General features: G+C 47.5%; 1 protein-coding gene across 4 annotated transcripts in view; it reads right to left on the reverse strand.

The window, feature by feature from the left end:
- Positions 1–5,312, reverse strand: part of HS3ST5 (heparan sulfate-glucosamine 3-sulfotransferase 5) — a 179,199-nt gene extending 173,887 nt beyond the window's left edge. For 2 of the 4 annotated variants that reach the window (XM_052683468.1, XM_052683499.1), the window contains exon 1: positions 4,316–4,503. The gene's annotated coding sequence lies outside the window, so the exon portion shown is untranslated. Of the gene's footprint in view, positions 1–4,005; positions 4,110–4,315; positions 4,504–5,205 lie in introns of those variants that run through there. The other 2 variants (XM_052683488.1, XM_052683478.1) reach the window with 2 other exon arrangements.
- Positions 5,313–6,000: the final 688 nt, after the last annotated feature.

A 6,000-nucleotide genomic window follows, 5' to 3' on the forward strand; every position in this document is an offset into this window, starting at 1 on the left:
TCCTTCAAAAATGGGTATATCTTATAAAATTGGCTAGCAAAGTAGCTCTGATGTAATACTGGGTTATTATATTTAGAGTTCACTTCATGGCAGTCTTTCACTATGAACTTCATGCTTCACATCCAGTTTATAGAAGATCATTTGGATTAGAAACATCGTCAAAGATTATTGCTGTACATCTATTTTAAAACATTTAGTGCCTTGTAACACCCATACAAAATGCAAAACAAAATTTTAAAAAAGGAGATATTTGTCAAGCTTTTCCCCTGCAAGCTAAAAAAGACAGCTGCACAACTCACTATATGTCATAGGCATGCACTTAAATACTTCTATAAGCTTTGATGAACTATTACTTTTCATGGTCATTGATCAGGAAAGTATCTGTGTCCAACAAAACTCTTTCCATGTGTGATTCGGTCCCTCTGAGGTCAGCACATGCTTCAAGACTAATATTTATTTCACTGCTTTCATGATATGAAACCTTTCACAATGATAATTTCATTTTATTATGTTTACAATGCACAGTACACATGGTGCACAGGAAGAAACCTGTAAACAGTCTTATAATACTTGAAAGGGGGAAGATGTGGTGTTTCTGCAACAAGCCAGAAGTACTATTACGTACTGTTACTGGATTGGGCAAATCAGATGCATAAATACAGAAGAACACCACCCCAGTAGCAAGCAAACACTGTTTGGCTATTTTTGTTATTTTCCTTCTGTTTTTGACGACTTCTTAAATTTGCATGCAGTATTGTTCTGAACCAAAACTAAACCAAATTAGTTTTCCTTCTGTTTTCATCTTTATTCATTTAGCCAGAAGCATATCATTTCAGCCTGAATGTTTTTCTCGGGAAGATCGTATTATGGAGTAAAGGTCCTGAATGAAGTAAGAGAAAATCAAACAAGTGGGCACGCACACACACACACACACAAATGAAGTGCAGTTGAGACTAGACATAGGCCAGTATCTGTTATTTTAAGTTACGTGTGACACTATTTCCTTGTTCTGCTGCACCGCATTTAGATATTGTATGGCTTTCCAGACATGCTGTGCATAATTTTACATACCATCTGCTTTACATGCCAGGTTCCATATGTACAATGTATAACCTAAAACCAATATTTTGATTGATTTGTGCTACAGAGGAGGCTTTTGTTCTTAATTGTAGAAGAATATAGTCCTAAATAAACTGTCTGGAGAATGTCTTCTAGCACTAAGAAACAGTGAAATTTATTTTGAAAAGTTTTTCAAGGGCATAATAATCACAAAAGCAGCTTTCAGTAATCTCACTAAGATTGTTTCCATGAGAGCTGTAGACATTAGTGAACATTCATGTAATAAAGTGGTAGTACAATGCCATAAACATGTGTCAGAGTCAGGGAAGGGACAGCAAATTTGCAGCAGCCTAGAAAGAGAAATATCTGAATTAACATAAACAGCACTTATTTCTCAAAACAGAATGATGTTTATAAAGATGAGTAATGGAGACCAGAATTATCTCAAGGAGGTTCTCTGATTTGTTTTAACCCTATTATATACACTCAAATTTTGTGTGCTGTTCAATTACAGGTAAGACTAAAAAGCCCAATGTGCAATTTTGGAGACGATGCCCACGAGAACACTGGGCTGTGCTCCCACATGCACATATGAAGAGGAAGAACTGAAACATCAAAATGAAAAGAATGTGGAATTTCACACCAATGGGTCTCAAGACAAAACTGAAGATTTATTCAAATATTTATCCTCATTTTGTGAACTACTGACTCTCCTTATCCTATGCAAACGAGATTAAGCATAGCTTTGGGTCTTAAACAAACAGTCCAAAACTCTCACTATGGAAATAATCATATTCTTCACATTTGATTTGAAGTTGAATTATTATCAGAAAAAATAGATTGTGACATTACAATGTGTTAGTAAATAGCAGATAGAGACAGGAGGTTAAAAAAATAAAGTAAAATTTTTCTCCATATAATGTTCTGTAAAACATGTACACTTCACCTTCATATGTGATAAAAGACACATTTGAATTCAGAGAAATCGAGAAGGAATCAATAGCATGGCATTTAGAAAAGAAGTTTCTTCCTTGCTACATAATTCCAGAAAGAGAAAGAAATAACCATGAAGCACTTGTCCATTTTAGAGGTGTTTTTGTTGTTCTTTATTTCCTTTGTAAAAATGAACATCTTAATCTGATCACATTTTGGCATGTTAGCTTCAATTCAATGACAATTCTTCCAGATATCCAACTAACAAAACTGAAGGAGAGATGCAGCACCTCAGACTTCTTTCTATCTTTGCCTATTAACACACACCTGTGCTTAGAAGAGAAATATCATTGGACCTCGACTAAGAAAGGGATTTTTTTTCCTTATCAAATACTTGTTTTTCATAATGTACTAGTCGCAGTCTTCATGAGGTATGGGCATGATTCTGAACCTTGACAGCTGTAGACATGCAACATTTTTGGGGTACTTTCATCGCTCAGATTTAATAAAAAAAAATGAAAAATATGTCTTTTGAAATTTCTTTTGAAAGACATTCCAACCAACTGGAAGTGGCTACTCAGGTTACAGGAATAATGACAGCTTTGCCATTTGAATATCAATATTTTTATTTGGTGTTATACCTCTGACTGCTCCCAATCTAAATGCTGCAGTGAACACAAGGTGTTCTGTGAACTAAAACTTCAATTTCCTAGTAGACTTTTTCTCATAAAATGTTCTTTATAGTCAATATGAATATGGACATTTTAATTATTGATCAGAAGTATTATTTCTTATTTGCATCTGTGCTGTGAAAGAGTTCTTGAAAACTGAATGGAAATTCATGTACATTTAGATTTTTCTCTTTTCTGGCTATTCATGAGTTAAATGCTTATGCAACACCTTGCCTTACAAACTGCACTACATCTCTCCCACTACTCCCCTGTCAAATCTTTCTGGGCCTCAACTGCGGGCCTTTAAAGTCAATAGGAGTCCATTCAACAGCCCCAGCAGGGCTTTGGGTCCAGTCTCTCTCACTTCCAACTTCTTAATAAAAAAAAATTGCATAATGCCAGAAAGGTGTAAAATATGAATCAGGTAATATTCTGTAATGTATGTGGGTAAAACAATGGACTTTGGTCCACCTTTGTGACAAACATGTCGAGAAATCGGTCTGATACCTGTTCACTGCAAAGTAGGAATGAAAATCCTAAATGTTTTTGACAGATTGAAGCTAAATTTCCTTGGTTAAAAGCCTGTCTTTCTGAAATGAAGTTTCTTTATTACATCTCTCTCACTTTGCTGTCTCACATCTTTCTGCCCAGTCCCTTTACCTTTGAAATGTATTCTGCATTGGCAAAAACCTCTTCCTCTGAAGTCAAAGGGAGTTTTACTATTGACTTGAATGGGACAAATATCATATCCAGGTTGCAACACACAGTGAGGAAAAAAAATATAATTGTCATAGTTGAAAGTATGAGAAACATTTACACGATTTGGCAATTCCACTGTAAAACCTCTGGCACTAACCAGCTTTTCCGTGTGTTTCCCACAACTCACTCCCGGCAGCGCAGGAGAACACAAAGCCCCGCGCCCCGGTGCCTCCAGCACTCGGCAGAGGAGTTGAGCCCCAGCCTGCGAGGAGTTAGCACAGCCACGCGCTAATCCGACAGCAAACATTTTGCAAGCATCGACCCTTCCCTTAGGGACGAGCATTCTGCCTCCGGAGCCCAGGGAAGCACACGGGAGGGCGCATCCAGGACGGGAAGCGGGCACCTGGCCGCTCCACTACTCAGGTGAGCGCCCGGTAAAGCCCCCTCTCCGATCTGCCTCTCTGAACCCCGGCAGTCCCCGGGGCACTCCTAAATCCAAGGGGGAAGAGCAGAGAACCGTCCCTTGTGCGCAGCGGCGCAGCGCAGAGCGGAGCCGCCCCCGAGGAGCCCCAGGATGGGCGCGCACCCTCCGCCTCCTGCCCATCCCCGGGGGACCCTGCGCGGCGCGGAGCCCCGTACTCACCGCTGTGCCGCAGGCTGCACCCGGCAACGAAGGAGAGGAGCCCCCCCCCCCCCCAGGTGCCCTCTGGGGTGCCCGGACCCCGTCCTTCGGCACCCACATCCAAGCCCCGGCCGCGCAGCTCGAAGTCCTTCTGAGGAACACCCGGCCGGCCCCGCCGCCTCCCGCCTCGGATCGCTGTCATCTCCCCTCCCCTCGCCACCCCCTGTTTCCCCCCCACCCGCCCTCCACCGGCGGGCAGCAGCATTATAAAGCGGTCCCTAACCCGTGAGATCACGCACCGGCGGAGGTGCTGGTCTTCGCCGCAACTTACCGGGCATCCTCCGGAGCAGCGGGCGGGAGCGAGGGAGGAGGTGGGAAGGAGGGAGGGGGCTGTTGGCGGCGCTGCTCGGCAGCTTGGGCAGAGTGCTGCGAGTCAGTGCGTGAGTGCCTCCGGGCGCGTGTGCGGTGCGGTGCTGTACCGGACGCTCAGGCACCGAGGGGCGGCGGGGAGAGGCGGCGGAGCGCGGGGAGCGCAGCGCGGCGCGGACAGGTGCGGCCCAGGGCGCCCCCAGCCCCGCGGCCCCCCGCGGCCCCCCGCGCCCCGCCGCCGCGGAGGGAGCTGCCGGGTAAGGGGCTGGGGGAAGCGCGCATCCTCCTCGGGTGGCACACGCACCGCAGTCGGGAGGAGCCGGGGAAGGGATTAAAAAGAATAATAATAAAAAAGGTCAGTCACCAAAAAAAAAAAAAAAAAAAAAAAAAAAAGAAAAGAGCGAGCAGCGAAACTCTGGTCTACTTCCTGGCTGAGCTCCGAGCCCCAAAGCTGCGGTTCCGGGAGCCGCCACCGCCCGCGGTGCAGCACGGCAGCAGCTGCCGGTAGCGCCCAGCTGAGCGCCGGAGCCTCTCCCCGCGCGCGGAGGAGCCTCCCTCCCTCTTTCCATTCCTCCCTCCCTCCTTCCCTCCCTCCCTCTTTTCCTCCTCCCTCACAGCCCTCTGAGGCAGGTGCAGGGCAGGGCCCTCCGCGCTCTGCAGGCAGCGGCCGGGGACGCTGGGGACGCTGGGGACGCTGCCGCCGCTGCGCCGCGGCTTGAGGGTGGGAGCTGCCGCGGGCCCCGTTCCCCATTCCGCAACTGCAGCGATACGAGTAAGCGGCGGCAAGGGCCCGCCTCAGCTGGGCAGCTGTGCGGTGCTCCCTGCAAACGTTCCTTCCCCTGCTCTGCTCACCTCCTGGCGGAGCGCGGTGAGCTGCTGGGAACGGAGCGAGGATGGTGCGGCGTTATCGCTTCTTGTTGGGAAGGCGGAGAGCCGGGGAGAAGGGAGGGAGGGCAGATTTCAAACAGTCGTATGGAAGGGTTTGGGGAGAAGGCATCTCGCACCAAAAAAAGCCCGTTCTCAGGATAAAAATCAAAAATAGCCACAGCAGCAGTGAAAGTTGCTCGCTTTGTGATTTGCATCGTAACGCTGCCGCTGCTGCTTGCCGCTTCCTTCAGCGCGCCCAAGAAGCATGCAAGATGGGAGAGGGGGAGCTATATACTTTTGATGTGCCTTTCGTTTCTCTCCCTCAGTCTCTCTCTGTCTCAAATAACAAACAAACAATGTTTGCTGGGGGCCAAAACGTTCCCCAATCTCCCACACCGCCTGCTCCATGCCCTGCTGGAGAGGTGGCTCCGGGTGGTGGTTTCTGAGCAAGCGAAATCTGGTGGGGTGCGGACACTCGACCTACAGCTTGGGATGCCCGTCGAGGCCGCGCAGCCTCTGTCCCCTGCAGGCTGCAGTCTGCGCTGCCGCGGAGCGCAGCAAACCGCGGAGCGCAGCGCCCTCCTTGCCCGTGTCCGGCTGCTCAGGGCACATCCGAGCGCGGGAGGCCGCTGCTGCCTTCCCTCGCTCTCCCAGCTGTGAGAAGTGATGGTGTTTTCGGGAAAAGAATGGAGAAAATATAACTTTTATTTACTCACGCCCTGATTTAAACAAACAAACAAAACAAAACAAAAAAAGCACAACTATTGCCAAACCTCAGCC

This window comes from Tympanuchus pallidicinctus, unplaced genomic scaffold, assembly GCF_026119805.1.
Source record: "Tympanuchus pallidicinctus isolate F22 unplaced genomic scaffold, pur_lepc_1.0 scaffold1, whole genome shotgun sequence".
In the NCBI taxonomy this organism is placed as follows: domain Eukaryota; kingdom Metazoa; phylum Chordata; class Aves; order Galliformes; family Phasianidae; genus Tympanuchus; species Tympanuchus pallidicinctus.